This window comes from Aotus nancymaae, unplaced genomic scaffold (genome assembly GCF_030222135.1).
Source record: "Aotus nancymaae isolate 86718 unplaced genomic scaffold, 86718_ANA_hifiasm-v0.15.2.pri h1tg000009l, whole genome shotgun sequence".
In the NCBI taxonomy this organism is placed as follows: Eukaryota; Metazoa; Chordata; class Mammalia; order Primates; family Aotidae; genus Aotus; species Aotus nancymaae.
The window spans coordinates 15,013,275-15,029,193 of record NW_026988420.1 but is presented as its reverse complement, the minus strand read 5'-3'; the positions used below and the strand labels follow the sequence as shown (position 1 = coordinate 15,029,193).

The window sequence follows — 15,919 nt, the reverse complement described above, 5'->3', positions numbered from 1 at the left end:
GTAGATGGGAAAACTGTGGCACAGAGGTGAAAAGGACTTACCTATACAGATACATTGTATCAAGATTCAAGCTGAGGTTCTGACCCAAAAGCCTGTGCTGCAAACTAGAGTCCTCCTGTGTACATTTCACATCTGGAATCACCATAAAGTACTTTGCAGTGACTAAAATAAGCACATGAATGAAGAGGTATACAGGTCTGCCTGAGAGGAGACTCAAAGCCAAAGCGCAGCTCAGCAAGGCCAGCGAATTTAAGTGTATCCCCACAGGCCGCTGGAACCTCGTCTGGGTGCATTTGTTTTTATAAGCATGGGTACTGCAGAGTCATTTAAACACATGTGCTTGCCAGTGCAGAACATCATCTGATGGCAGCAACCACCTGGTGCTGGCCACGACTGAGGAAGGAACACATCAGGTGAGTGTGGGCCAACCCTTCCCGCACTGAACAGGAGTCGGGGGGTGGTGAGATGCTAGATTTTTAGTGGGAAGGATGAGGAAAGCAGTCCTGAAATGTTTTTCACAGAAATAGAAACTAGTGAAATACAAACTGGCATTTGACTACTTTAGAAAAAAAGAGAGGAGGGTAATAGGCAGGAAAGTGACTGGCTGCTGCTGCCAAACTAAGGAACTTTGAAAATTTTGTTAGTTCCCCAAAGAAGTACATGCCCAAACCACCAAGAGAGGGTGAGTGATGACAAGCAGATCTGCAAGTCGGGGCCCTAGTCACAGTAGCAAGCACCCTGTCGCACAACAGCTTTGCAACCAGCAAAGTTACAGCTTCTGCTACGGCGCGCACGCGCGCACACACACACACACACACCCCATCCTCCTCAGCCTGGATCCCTGCCTGCACCAAGACCATTCCAGCTGCACGCAATAATCAGGCAAGCAACTTCTAACCCAGCCTAGGGGACTCAGAAGAGATAATGCTTAATTTTTTTGCACAGGCTTCTTAAGGCTCCAGGGACCTGTACCCCAGGTGGAGAATGCTTTCCCAGAAGCAGAGCCTGTTTCTCCAGCCTGAGTGTGTGTGCTGCAGAGCTGAGGACCCCACCCTATATCTACAGTAATTGCTGTATCTAATGGTGTGGTACTGCTGACTTCCTTACCAGCTGTAGCTTTCTGTTGTCTGACCCTGTTATTACTGGCTTCTGCTTTTTTTTTAGGGATGTTAACCTGCTCATATGTGTCTGCTAGTATCTTGGGGGTAAACTCTATCTTAAAGGCTCTGCAGAGAAGGGCTTCATGAGTTTCCCTTTGCAGGCCTTTATTGCATCTGTTTCATCCAGTTCCTCTCTCTTCCTCCTCTCCTTCTTTCTGCCTGATCAGAGCAGGGGATGTTAGCTTTTCTTAGGGACACCTTAGAGCCAGCCAGTCACATTATATGAGAATATGTTGTTCTAGGAGCCTGCCCCCAGGTCACAGATTCAGACCTGTGGAAACAGCCTAGGCTATTCTAAAATTCTCACGTGGAGTTCCAGTATTCAGCCTCCAGCTAAGCTCCATCCTTGTGGGCTGTAAGCTGGAATGAGTAAATAGGCCAGACATCTACTCCTCCCTGTGCTAGCATCCCACCTGGATGGCATGGCGGAGAAAGGGGAGCCTGGGGACCCAACTCATTCACTAGCAACAGGTCTTGTTCATTTCTTTTCTCTAGGAAAAGCAGCACTTCTCTCCATCTGTGAGAGGTGGACGCCAAGGTCCCGTACATTGTAAGCACACTTTCCTCCTCTGCACAGAGTGCTGTCTTTACTGCCCTGTCTGTGCCATGGACCTACAGAGTGTAACAGAAATCCACCAGGGGCTTAGGTGTTCTTTCATCTTAGTAGTTCCAATATCCTCAACCACTATGGTAAGATGTCTACATGGCAAGTTAATTCAGGCATAAAATGCAATGTGCGCAGGATATGTAGGTGGGCTCCAGCCAGTTCTGGTGGCTGCTTGGACCACCTCACAGAGGCTTGTCCCAGGGAACAAGGAGAGGGCTTTGTGAAGTGCTTTGACTCTCACTGAAATGGCTGCTACAAGAGGTGATTTCTCACTGCAGGAGGATTTGGGAATAGCAGTAGGGACAGGAAAGTATAAAGCCAGATTTTATGTCCAGCCCATTTTGACCAGTTTTGTGGCCTTGCGTGTCTCCGAGCTACGGTTTCCTTATCAATACAATGAAGATTGAATATACCCTATAGAACCATAGTGAGGTTCACATCACACAGTGTGAGAAATCACTTTGTAAACTGGAAAACACCACAAATAAAAAGTGGCTATTGTTATTGGGCTCATTATTCTGAGGCAGGAGAATCAAGGTATAGTAGGTCGGGAGTGGTGGTTCACGCCTGTAATCCCAGCACTGTGGGAGGCCGAGGCGGGCGGATCACGAGGTCAAGAAATCGAAACCATCCTGGCCAACACGGTGAAACCCCATCTCTACTAAAAATACAAAAATTAGCTGGGCATGGTGGCGTGCACCTGTAGTCCCAGCTACTTAGGAGGCTGAGGCAGGAGAATTGCTTGAACCTGGGAGGCAGAGGTTGCAGTGAGCTGGGATCGTGCCACTGCACTCCAGCCTGGCGACAGAGCGAGACTCCATCTCAAAAAAAAAGAAGAAAAGTAAGCATTAGATATCACACAGTCTGAGATGCTTGGAGAACAACACAAGCCTCTGTAGATCCTCCTAGGATCTTTCTTCTGGAATGTTCTGTGATGACAATGGCAGAAACGGGGGGAGGGGGGTGGCGGCATGCAACACTGCCCTTGTTAATGATAAAATGGCCAATTCTCCAATTCTATCAGCTGTGATAGAACTCAGCCCAAATCATTTGATTGCTAACCCTCAAATCACCTGATTAATTCTCAACTCATTGGAAAGACAATGTAGTGTTAAGAGCACGAACCATGGGACCAGGATGCCTGGACGTTAGCCCATCTCTGTGTCCCTCTAACTAGAGGGTGTGAAGTAAGTGACATGACTCATCTGTGTTTCAGTATACCCGTCTGTAACATGGAGATGATAATACTGTCTACTTCGTAGTGTGAGAATAAAATGAAAAAGAAATGGAAAGTACTTCGGGAAACTTCTGACACGTATTAATAGTAAACTAAGTGTCACTACTATTGTTTTCCAATAAAACAGTCCACTCTTAAAAAACAAAATGTGTGTTCTAATTTGTAGGAGGAGGTGGGTTCTTCAGGCACGATGAAGAATGGAGTTCGATTTGGCTTCAAGAAATCCAATCCCTCCTCCTCCACTCTAGTGTGAAGGGTCTGCCATGCCAAAATAAGATTACAGAGTCCAGTGGAGCTATATAGTGTGCATACGTACTTTGATAACCTGGAAATAAAGAGTGGTGACATTTCCTCTTGGTGGTAGAGCCCAGAACTAGATAAAAACAGGCCGTGAGGCTGAATCTGGGATCCTCCATCAACTGCTGTGTGACCGTGGATGCCTGACGTCTCTTTGTGCCTCACTTCCTAAACTTGCAATGGAATAACAATAGCGCCTGCCTTCTTGGGTTGTTGTTTAGAGCAGTCACTGAATAGCTACACAGTAAAACCCAGCTATGATTGTTATCAGGATACCATTTGCCATTACCCAACCTTGTGATTTGGGATTCGGAGAAACTGTATAAATTTCATCTTTCAAGTTAAAGTAGAAGCACCAAAAGCTAGATAAATCTAACCTAAAGCCGTATTTTTGTTAAAGACAAGGAAAGGAAATGGCACATCATCACAATCAAGTTATTTGGTCATACAGTATGACAGTATCTATGATCATCAATTATGTCACTTTTTTAAAAATTACAAAAAATTTTGTAATGCAAAATTATTTCAATTACAAAGCATTTCCATACATAAAAGCTCAGTCCCCTTTAGACATTCCTCAATTTTTACAAATAAACTGACCTGGTAGGCATGGGTGTTCCTAGTCTTTGTTTTTAACATCAGATATGGAGGATAGGGTGCTAAACAGTGTCTACTCCTTCTGGTCACTCTGAAGGGCCACTTGTTTTTTCGGTTTTGCTAGGACTTGGCACACCTTCATATTTAGAAGCAATGTAACTTCAAGGATCACTCATCAGAATGTTTGCACAAACTCATAAGTGGCAAGAACTGAAAATGCCGTGTGATTTTCAAAGTTTTAAAATAGTCCTACGGGGCTAGTGACCTCAGTCAGGTCAGCCATCGAGTTTGGGATCGGACAATAAAAGTCATAAAGTGAGTCAACTGAGTCAGGATGCAACAGCATTGTTTTTCTCTTCTGGCTCCTCTAGCAAAGCAAAACTTTTGGTGTTAGGGCTGTCTCTTCAGGTAGTGTTTGGTTTCCAACATGCTGGGAGCAGCTCTGGAGAACGCTGAAAAGCAGAACAGGCTGCCAGAGTCCAAGAACCAGTATCAGTAAAGTTAGTATAAGATTTAATAGACTAGAACGTACCCGCCCAAACCATTTCTCCAGCCTGATAATGCAGGGCAATTAAGAGAAATTTTCCTGGCATTTTTAGCATTTTTAAAGTTTCATCTGGGCAAACATAGAAATATATAACTATGTTATCCAGACCTAACCACTGTTTGTTTCTGAGACTCTAATATTAAAGTAAAGACTGGCCTAGCACAGCAGGTATGTCTGCCCTTGCCTGAGAGGAGGCAGAAACTTGGGAAGAAACAAGGGTCTTTGGAGTTACTGGGCCTCCACAAGGATCCTCAATGTTTGCAAACACCAAACAGACAGGACTCCATCCCTGATGTGCAGGCCAGTCCTTCCTCCTTCACAATGACGTGCTAACATCATGGTGCAAATTTGCAATCATTTTTTTCCTTATTAAGAAAATTATTCAAACCTAGAAAAATGCAAGGGTTAAAGCCTTGCTTTCATAAACACAGCCTGTGTGTGTTGAGGGGTGACTTTTAGATATTATACAGAAAAATGCAGTAAAAAGTGCTGAAGTAGCCCATTCTGTTCCATTGAATTGTGAGGCAATTATGGTCATCCCAGCCTTAGTAAATTAAAGTACATGATGAAATCCCAATCTAAGGATATCAACTGCTATGTTACTAAATAAACTATGCATCCTATTTAAAAAGCATTTAAAATTGTGTCAAGAGAGGTTATGCTGAAGAGGAACTATAATTTTAAAATCATTTACTGTACATTTAAATTTTAACTTGAAGCTAAATGTTGCAAAATTAAATCAATTTTATTTGATAACATGAGACAGTTTATACTCCTTCATTTGTGGGTTGATGGAGCCCCTGGCACAGTCTTGGATTTAAGACCCCTACCTCACAGGAACACTTAAGTCTTGATCCTAGCACACTCTCTCATCCTGGAAGAGTTATTAAAGTTAGACTTGTTTTTCGCTGTTTTTTTTCTTAGCCACTTTTCTATTCCAAGCCCAGCAAAGACATTCAATTCATTCCCCCTACACCTCTCCCTCTCTTTCCTCCCTCCCCTCTCTCTCTTTCCCTCTCTTTCTCTCTCTCCCTCTGAAGTTTCTAAATCAGTTCCTACAGTTTTAGTTTTCTTTTTTCTAAATTTAAAAATGTGGCTTCTGACTACAAAACGAATCCCCTACCTTCAGCAGCCCCAGTCCCCTGGCGCTGTTACTGGCGTGATCTGTAAATTAACTGGAGTCACTTAGAGCCCTCAGTTAGCTTTTAGTCAAACATTAGCAGCAGTGTTTACCCTTGTGTAATCTGCAGTTGTTACTTAATTTAATGCCCGTCAGCATTTTTTTTAAAAGAACATGTCCAGCAAATCCTTGGCACAGGCTGTTTGAATTCCTTACTCTTCCCTTCCCCCACCTTGACCCAAATCAAGCTAAATGCATCTGAGTAGAGGCTTGCTAATATTTTTAATTTCCTAGCGTAGTTTTCCTTCTTCTTGGAGAAAGAGTTTGCTTTCTGTGCCAGTCCAACTATATCCTACTCAGAGGCCTGGGCTTCGTGTCCCTACCGCACCTCACATCAAAGAGGGTGAACTGTAAATTGTTAGGGTGTTTGTTTCTTGTTGCTCTGGCAGTGATCTGTGAGTGATGTAAGATGGGAAGCATCCTCAGACTCCCATTTGGAGGATGCTGGTGTGGCCCCCTGAAGAAAATCCATTGAAAACAAACTTTGAAGTGCTGCCCAGTGGAGAGCTAAATGCTGAACATATCACATCATAATTCATACATAACTTTGTGTGTTTTGAATCTTTCTCCTCCACGGCCACCACCTCAAATGTAAATAAATAGAGCTCTGGCCTTCCTACAGGGTCCTGGTGCTCCTTGCATAATGTGAGATCCACCTAGATCCAGCAGGAGAACTTCTCTAAGGCCATCATAAAGGCAGTAGGAAGTACTGATTTCAAACTCCTCCAAAGAAGAATGAAGCACATTGTCAGAGAATAAGAACTCAGGGGAAAATTAAAAGGTGATCTTCAAAGGCTGCAATGAACAGCTCCTCTCTGCTTTCACACACTGTGTAAGAAGACTTCCTTCAGTTCAGGAGGCTTTGGTTAATAGCCACATTCTCAATATTCTAGGTTTCAAGGCCAAGAAAATAAATGTCACGGTGGAAACCTCATGCTTTTTCAGGTGATATGATACAAAAAATGTGTACATCTCAATACGATAAAGGACGCTGAGTCAGCCAGGGCTCAACTTGCTATTCTCTTCCTTTCCTGCAAGACTTGACCTAGAGTTTCAGTGTCTCTCAGCTGTACTTCTGCTTCCTGGTGAACAGAAATCAGGATTCCCTTCCATTTACCACTAGGGAAAACCCTACTGCTGAGGACCGTAAATGTCAGGGATCACCCTATGAGTCTCACAGATGGCACCTGAAGAGGAGCAGTATGGAAACACAGGACACGAGGAAGGAAACAGAGACCCTGAGGATGGAGGCTCATTCGACTACTGCAAATGAACAAACACCAAAACAGGCATTTTTGCACTCTGAGGCAGGGAGTTCCAGGATTGAGTCCACATGGAGTCCATGGTTCGATTTCCAGGAAAGCTTCCAATGAGGGGCTGAATTATGTGCCATTAATGCAAGACGCACCCATCCTGGGAGTCAGCATATCTGTCTGAGTTCAGGTTACAAGTGCACACTGGCAGTCTATGGTTGGGGGCCAGTGTCACTGTCCTGAGCTCTCCAAAGCAGGCCAGGAGACACATACGTCCCTGTCTTTGACTCTGTTCTTCCTCAAGCCCAGCTCTGTGATATTACTACCAAGGCTCCAAAAGGCAGCTGTTTTGCTACACAAATTATGAATTAGTTCTACAACCTTCTCGAACCATCTAGAAAGTGCTCAAAGCACAAGGCTGCACAGATAAGGACTTTAAGGCTCAACTCACTCCCAGATAATATTAGTAGCTCTTCTCAGCAAGAACATGTGCCCAGGTCCCAGTAGCACTATTGAAAAAGAATGGGACCCTCTTTATTCTATTTCCACTGCTGAGTGGCCCCATCATGGGCATGCAAGCTTTCTTCTGCCATTTTCCTTTCACAGCTCTCATCAACTGCCTCTTCCATTTCCCTGTCTTGCACAATCTCAACCCAACTTACTTATTTAACAGCACTAATTGTTCCGTTCTTATGGACAGTGTGTGCCTTTAGACTTCCTCCAAGGAGAGAGTGCTTGACAAACATAAAATGGAAATCTTAGGAACACTTTTACACTGTTGGTGGGAACGTAAATTAGTTCAACCATTAAGGAAGACAGTGTGGCAATTCCTCACAGATCTAGAACAAGAAACACCATTTAACCCAGCAATCCCATTACTGGGTATATACCCAAAGGAATAAAAATCATTTTATTACAAAGATACATGCACATATATGTTCACTGCAGCACTATTCACAGTAGCAAAAACATGGAATCAACCCAAAGGCCCAACAATGATAGACCGGATAAAGAAAATGTGGTATATATATTGTTTTTACACTGTTGGTGGGAATATAAATTAGTTCAACCATTGTAGAAGACAGTGTGGCAATTCCTCACAGATCTAGAATAAGAAATACCATTTGACTCAGCAATCCCATTACTGGGTATATATTCAAAGGAATATAAATCATTTTATTACAAAGATACATGCATGCATATGTTCACTGCAACACTACTCACAATAGCAAACACATGGAATCAACCCAAATGTGCATCAATAATAGGCTGGATAAAGAAAATGTGGTACATATATACCATGGAATACTATGCAGCCATAAAAAGGAATGAGATCACGTCCTTTACAGGGACATGGATGAACTGGAAGCCATTATCTCAGCAAACTAATGCAGGAACAGAAAACCAAACACCACATGTTCTCACTTATAAGTGGGAACTGAACAGTGAGAACACATGGACACAGGGAGGGGAACATCACACACTGGGGCCTGTTGGGGCATGAGGTTGGGGGACGAGAGCATTAGGACAAATAGCTAATGGATGCTGGGCTTAATACCAAGGTGACTGGTTGATAGGTGCAGCAAATCCAGCAAATCACCATGGAACATGCTTACCTATGTAACAAACTTGCACATCCGGTACACGAACCCTAGAACTAAAAATAAAAATAAAAAAAAAAAGAACAAAAACAAAAGAATTGAAATCTTTTTAGAAAAGTATGTCATTGAATTGGATGTGGAAGCCATAATGATCAACAACAATAAATTCTTTTCTTTTCCATTAGGCCATGCCAGGTCCCCCCTTACCTCAGCACATTTGCGCATGTATTTGTTTACTGACCAGTGCCCAGTTTGTGAGGCTCCCCCAAAGGCAGCCTCAGTCTGCTAGTGCCTGCCCAGGATCCCGCACTAGTCAATAAGAAATCAAACAAACTGGCTGCAATAAGCCATTTACACCAGTTCCCAAAAAGAGAACTTTGGGCTCATTCCCAGAAGGCCAAGCATGTGAGTTAAAGGAGCCTGACTTGCAAACCTTCCACACTCGGGATTCACTCTGTTTATTCTGTCATCCCTGTTTATTCTTTCAACGGTGGTTTCTCCATGGAGCAACGCATCACACTGCACCCAGACTGTGAAGACACACAGAAGACATCCAGAAAGAGCCAGAGAGAACACAATCCCGCTGATCCATTCACTAAGCCATTTGTTAACAAGCTGGTTTAGGGTTTTTCTTTTCCACAATTTTTCAACACTTGAGGAATTGAAACTGCCAGCTGTTCTCATCTTTAAACAAAATAGCCAGAATAATCGGGAATTTAAGCTAGTTTTTATTATTATAGTCCCCTGTAGAAATACATCTGACCAAAATAATGAGCTAATGAAATAATTTGCACATCCTGACCATGCAAAACAGACACGTAAAATATGAAGTGCAGAGCCAGTCAATACTTAGTAACTCTTGATGCAGACTTGGTTTCCTAAGGTATAAAATGTGTAACTAAATGATATATAACTTCTGAAATATCATGGCACCAAGGGAGAATTAACAAAAGGCCACCAAAAAGCAGACTGCACATGAGGTAGCAGAGAGGCTGTGGAATCAGACACACCCAGACTTAAACTGGATTCCACGCTGGCTGTGTCACTGGAGCTGATGGCATGTTCTCAGCAAGCCTCAGTGTTCTAACCTCTAAAATGGAGTTCAGAAGAATAGGGCGCCAACTCTATTCAGTAGATTGGTGTGGGGATTAAATAAAATTAGAAAATGCATGTAAAACCCTTGACTACAGTTTCTAGCTCACAGTAAGCTCCTAGTAAATGAAAACTACTGGGTACTCTTGTCTTACAGATAATGGCTTTAAAAACTGGGAACTTAAAATAATTTTAAAACTCAGGAAACAAGGAGTACCTCTTTGAGGGAAATATCTGACTCCCAAACCAGGTAATGGAACATCTTGGAAACCCAGACCACTCAGAGCAGACTTGTTAAAGTGCCAGGGACGGGACTCATACCCAGCTGACACTCAATAAACATTTATTGATACTGACCATGGTTTCCTCAGGTTTAAAAGTTTAAAATAAAATGTCTGGAAGAATTACAGAATTAACCACTTGTGGTTATTCCTGAAATATGATGGCATCAATGTGAAAATTCAAAACACTAGCCCCCATTAGAAAGCTGTATACCGATTTTGTTTAAAAGACTGGAATGACTCTAAATACAAAGATTGCATGAAAAGCGGAGATTCGTAAAATTATAAGAACAAAATCAAGAAGGATTTCCTAGAAATGGAGGGGCCTCACCAACTTCAGCAGAGAAATTTTCTTCGTTTGTCATCCCCTGACTCCACGGAGTAATGTAACAATGCCAGGGAGGTGTCTGCATATACCCAGGGTGAGACCACCAATCCTTTGCATTTAGCCAAAGGAGTACCAAATTATGGTGCAACACTGGCTGATTGAATCATTCAGAGTAAAATTCAAACAGATAAACTCACAGAGGAGAGTTCCCACACATAGATGGAGAAAAATAAGGGAGGTCATAGTTTAAAATTTTTCTTCTTATCAAGGTAGAGTTTGCAATGTGACAGTGATTAAGCTGTAGGGGAGGCTTTTAACAGAACTCCCTCTGGCCTTCTACTAACTCACTGAAATACATCATTTGCTTTTCTCAACTTCCTTTAATTTTAGTCTAGAAATAACCATTTATCTTAACATTCACTTTCACATGGGACAGAAGAAAAAACAAATTTTGCAGAATTCAGTGAGGCATTGATTAATTCATGTTGGTCTATCTTTGAGGAATACCTGGGATTTCGAAGGCAACCAAGATACATTACCTTCATCCTTGAGAATAATTTCCTAATCTTTAGAGACTAACTCTTTAAATGAGCCACCTCTCTTCACCAAAATATTGAAGAAATTGATCTCTAGGACACTTAAAATGGCAGGCTATATGTCTGTATGGTAGAGTAGCATCCCCCCCCCCCCCCGCCACAGGCATGCACACACACACGTACATGCACACACACATCCCCCTGAGTGAAAAGGAATCAGCAGGGACTGTTTCTTTGGCTTGCTTTCCACAGTCATTTGCACTCTTCCAGCACAGAGCAGAACCATAATAGCAAACCCTTTCAAGAAATGGGCACATCTCCACATTAAGAAGGTTTGGCTGCAGGTGGGTATGAGAATGCAGAGTTTATAGAAACTTTGCCTTTATTTATTCATTTTTTATATCCTCTATTGCAACTGCAGACCAATGTGAGTATAGCCAGCCTCCCTACTATGCCTTTTGGGAAGCACACGCTGAGGTCTCTTCAGCCTCCTGGCCTGATGTTTGCATAGTTGAACTGAGGAGGCTGGTAGTTTTCAGCCCAAGCATCAACCCAGAGGTATAGTTTGCCCTTGTATTGGATTAAAATGCTTGAACATATGTATAAGCTAAATTTGTTGTTGTGTTGTTGGTCAGTCTTCTTTCAAAATAAAATAACTTGTTCTCTAATTAGATTTAGCAGAAAGCCATTTTCTACTTTTTCCTAGTGTGGATTTCATGCTTAACTGTTCTGACATCACCTGGCCCCTCTATGGCTTAGCCACAAAAACTTCACTGAAATGAATAACGCAGTAATTTATGCTGGCTGCTTTGGCAGGAAGGAAATTCAAAGCATAATTTTTTTTCAAGTTATAACTATGGCTTGCATATAAACATGAGCATGTGGCAAATATTTATGTAATTCATTAATGAGGTAATGAGCAGAATGATAAAACCAGTGCAAAGAGTATTTGAGAAACTAAATATATGCAGGCATCTGAGAATGAATGTTAGAATAAGATTGCTAGATTAGACAGAACACTAGTTAATACTACACTTGGCAATAAAAGTATAACTTTTAAAGTTGTCTTTTTTTTTTTTTACCAGACCAAAATCACTTGCATCACTACTGAATAAAATCCTACAAATTAGCATGTCATTTCATACAGTCTGAGTCTTAATTAAAAACAAAAGTATGTTAAAATAAGATACATTCCCCTAGAGAATCAGGTCATTTTTCGGTGGGTCATTTAGAAAATGCTCTTGCAAGACAGTGGAAACTGCAGCCATTCTTCTTCCTTATTTCAAGTTTGATACTCTGTCTTCTTTCTTTCCGTTTTTTTTTTTTTTTCTTTTTTGAGGAGTCTTGCTCTGTCACCAAGCCTGGAGTGCAGTGGTGCAATCTTGGTTTACTGCAACCTCTGCCTCCCAGGTTTAAGCAATTCTCCTGCCTCAGCCTCCCAAGTAGCTGGGGCTACAGGTGCACACCACCATGTGTGGCTAACTTTTTTATTAGTAGTAGTAGAGACGGGGTTTCACCATATTGGCCAGGCTGGTCTCAATCTCCTGACCTTGTAATCTGCCTGCCTCAGCCTCCCAAAGTACTGGGATTGCAGGTGTGAGCCAGCATGCCCGGCCAATACTCTGTCTTAACATTAGTAACGGGATTTTTGGAGGGCAAAAGTGCCTCATATTAACAAAACAATTGAGGTCAGAGATCATGGGACAAATTGTTATAGAAATATTAATAGAACAATATCGCCCCTCAGATTATGCTGAATACTAAAAAACAGAGCTGGATGTAGAAGCAACCAAGTATCCCTCACGGAATGAATGAACAACGTGTGGCCTATCCATACAACAGAATATTGTCCAGATTTTAAAAGGAAGGAAATTGACACATGATACAACATGGACGAATCTTGATATTATGCAAAGTGAAGTAAACCAGTTACAAAAAGAAAGATTTTGTATAATTCCACTTACGAGTTATCTAGAATTCATAGAAACAGAAAGTAAAAGGGTAGTTGCCAGGGCTGGGGGAAGGGAAGAATGAAGAGTTGTAGTTTAAGAGGTATATAGTTTTAGATTTGCAAGATGAAAAAGTTTTGGAGATTGGTGGCATAACAATATGAATGTACTTAACACTCCTGAACTATACACTTAGAAATGGTTAAGATGGTAAATTTTATGTGTTTTTTACCACAAAAATTTTTAAAAATTACAAAGTTGATATCATCAGCCCAGATGCCAGTTATACAGCAAGGGAATGATTCCCACCAGAGTGAGATCAAAGTATGCATGCATGCCAGGGAACCATCTTTTGACCATCTGATGCAGTCGTTTATGACTTAACTTACAATGGGACATGAAGGAAATGAATGCAAAGGTGCCAACCTAGCTGTGGTGGACTTCAGCTCACAGCATGGAAACCATGAAGCAATTTAGCAAAGTTGGCTGCCTAAGCAGCCGAGGGCCCTGTGGTGCCTGTTAAAATCCAGCAGGAGCAGGGATGAGGTGCATTGGCCAGGGCCCAAGGTGCAGCCCTACAGCTGCAAAATGCTATCTGGCCTTTGAATCAGCACTCAGTGTTCCCCTTACCATTCTTTTTTTTTTTTTATTGCATTTTAGGTTTTAGGGTACATGTGAAGAACACGCAAGATTGTTGCATAGGTACACACGTGGCAGTGTGATTTGCTGCCTTCCTCCCCATCAACTATATCTGGCATTTCTCCCCATGCCATCTCTCTCCTTATCATTCTTAACTCTTAACTTCAAGAGTTACATGCTAAAAAAGCTCAACCTACTATTCACTAAACAAACACTGAGAACCAGCTTTCTAATAATCATGTTAGCATCTTTTCTCATTACATCCAGACTTTTGTCACAGGCCCTTGGAAAACTGGGCCTCTTGCAAAAAGTACAAAGAAAATCTTGTCCAAAGGCAAAGTTCCCACTCTTTTCTGATGTGACTAACTTAAGTGGTCTATACACTCCAGCAGAAAGTGGGAAACCCTCACATAAGAGTCCTTACCACATCTCTACAAAATACTTTTATTCCTTTATAAAGTGGATTAATCTTCACGATAGAGCAGTTGTGTCTTTTTTCCCTCTTCTTTCTTTCTTTCTTTCTCTCTTTCTTTCCTGATCAATAGAAACTTTCTCTAATTTTTATGGTAGACTGACATGATGCCATGGAATGCTGATTTAGATGGAACATTAAGCCCAGTTGGATTTTAAAATCCTTTATGGAGTCAATGAAAACTACGCCCACCTCCATTAGGCAATGTCCTTCAATGCCTTGCATTCCACCCACAGTCAGAGTATTTTACCATATGGTCATTAATTTTTCAGCATTATAAAAAGTGAGAAAATTTATTTATTTTCAAAAAATGTTTAACACTAACACTTAACCCTTCACTAAAAATAAAAAGCAACAATGTCTAGAAATATGTTTTGTTCCATCATAGCTTCCATTGTTAAAATGTGGAACAAGCTGTCAAAATTCAAACACCCATTAGTGCCAAAAAAAAAAAAAATCATTCTCTCTGACTTAGGAGCCTCCTCTTGGTATGATTTGCTTCACCCTAACTGAATTCATTGAGGATTAAAGAGGTTGTGCATTGTAGTATCCTTTCCAAAACCCAAACAAATCTCTCACACAAAGAGGACTACAGTCAGAGAAAGAAGCATGCAATTTACCAAAGCAGGCTGCTTACTCTCTTTTTTACTGATTTGCTTTGCTTTTGTTTATGTTTTCCTAAATCCTGTTTCGTTTAGCAACAGGTGTAACCCAGCTGCACCCACCCTAAAGTTGCCCTCTTTCTATTTCAGACTGTGTCCTGACATGGAATGACTCCAGAAGGGTCAGCCAAGAAAATAATTATGACAAGCTCAGAGAAATCTATAAAATGTTTAAATAGTTAACTAGCATGTTAACTACTGGAGGAAGCAGGTAGAATTAACTTTGAGATTTAAAAAAAAGGAAAAAAAAGAAGACAGAAAGAAAACAAGTCACAGGAAAAGTAAGAGAAAGGAACAGTGAGCCAGGAGCGAGAGGAGGCTGGCCTTGGAAGCAGCGACAGTCTGAAAATATAGGTGCTGTAAAATATTTACTTGTCCTAAGTGCTTTCTCCTCCCCTGCCTGGATGTGCCAACGCATAACCTCTTGTAAACTCTTCCATTTTTATGGTTTTCTAGGTGCAGATGCTCATCAGCTCAAAGGTGAACTGCAACTATTTCACAGAAAATAAATTCAGAGTATGTTTATGTGATCATTACTCCAAGACAGCAAGGAAAAAAAAAAAAGAGAATTCAGCACATGGGCCATTTTAAAAATCTTGATCCTCGCCAAACCCCAAACAAAATTTGTGCCTTACACTGCCTCAGCCCCCTTTCACGTTCCTCTCCTCCAGAATATAATCATTTGGACAACCCTGAGAGTCACAAGCTAAGTCACTATTGTCACAGCTTGGCTTGTCTGGCAGTTTTGACACTGCCCAGTATCCCCTCCAGGGAGCAGAGGAATCTGTGTAAAGATTTTACTTAATCATTATTTTTAACCTTTGGGGGTTACAGCTAATGATATGAAAAAAGGCTTCAAAACCACACAATACTGGGGCATAAAAATGGCCCATATCTGAAAATAACTCCAAGTTTAGCTGTTTTGGAATAAAGCGAACGTTTAAAGTAGCCTGAAGTGAAACTTGAATGTTTCAATAGGCCCAGCTGCCTCTGAGGCTGGCGTGGGGCTGGGGGAGGAAGCGGTGGTTTCTCTTTGAAGCCTGGCTGCTACAAATCCAGAAGCGGCCAAACTGCAGAGAGAAGCTGCCTCCCCAGCCTGCAGCCCCCACCGGGAGCTGCTGAGACAGAGCCATCATCATCTCGCTTCGTTCCTGAAGGCAGAAAAAGAGGAGGAAAACAAGAGACACGAAAGGAGGACTTGGAAAATGTAGGTCTCTGGATGCAAACGTTTTTGTGTCAATTAAGTTTTAAAGAAACCAAGCCAGCCCACAGCAAGAGGCACTACATTGAACACTAAGCAAACTGAGGAGGAAAGAGGTGGAGCTTTTATTTTCCACTTTGATTAAAAAAATAAACTAAAATAAAACCTGGGGTCCAAGAAATGAAGGAGACAAGATAACAGGGTGGGAACATACCTCCAATGGATTATTTCATTTTTTATTTTTGATAATGAACCACCGGCAAATCTGAAATACCCTATA

General features: G+C 41.7%; 1 protein-coding gene and 1 long non-coding RNA gene across 2 annotated transcripts in view; both read right to left on the bottom strand.

Moving 5' to 3' along the window:
• The window catches only part of LOC105726706 (protein fantom-like), a 494,354-nt gene that overhangs the window by 290,419 nt on the left and 188,016 nt on the right, over positions 1-15,919 (bottom strand). The gene's annotated exons all lie outside the window — the stretch shown is intronic.
• The window catches only part of LOC135273861 (uncharacterized), a 236,136-nt gene that overhangs the window by 219,577 nt on the left and 640 nt on the right, over positions 1-15,919 (bottom strand). The window lies entirely within an intron of this gene.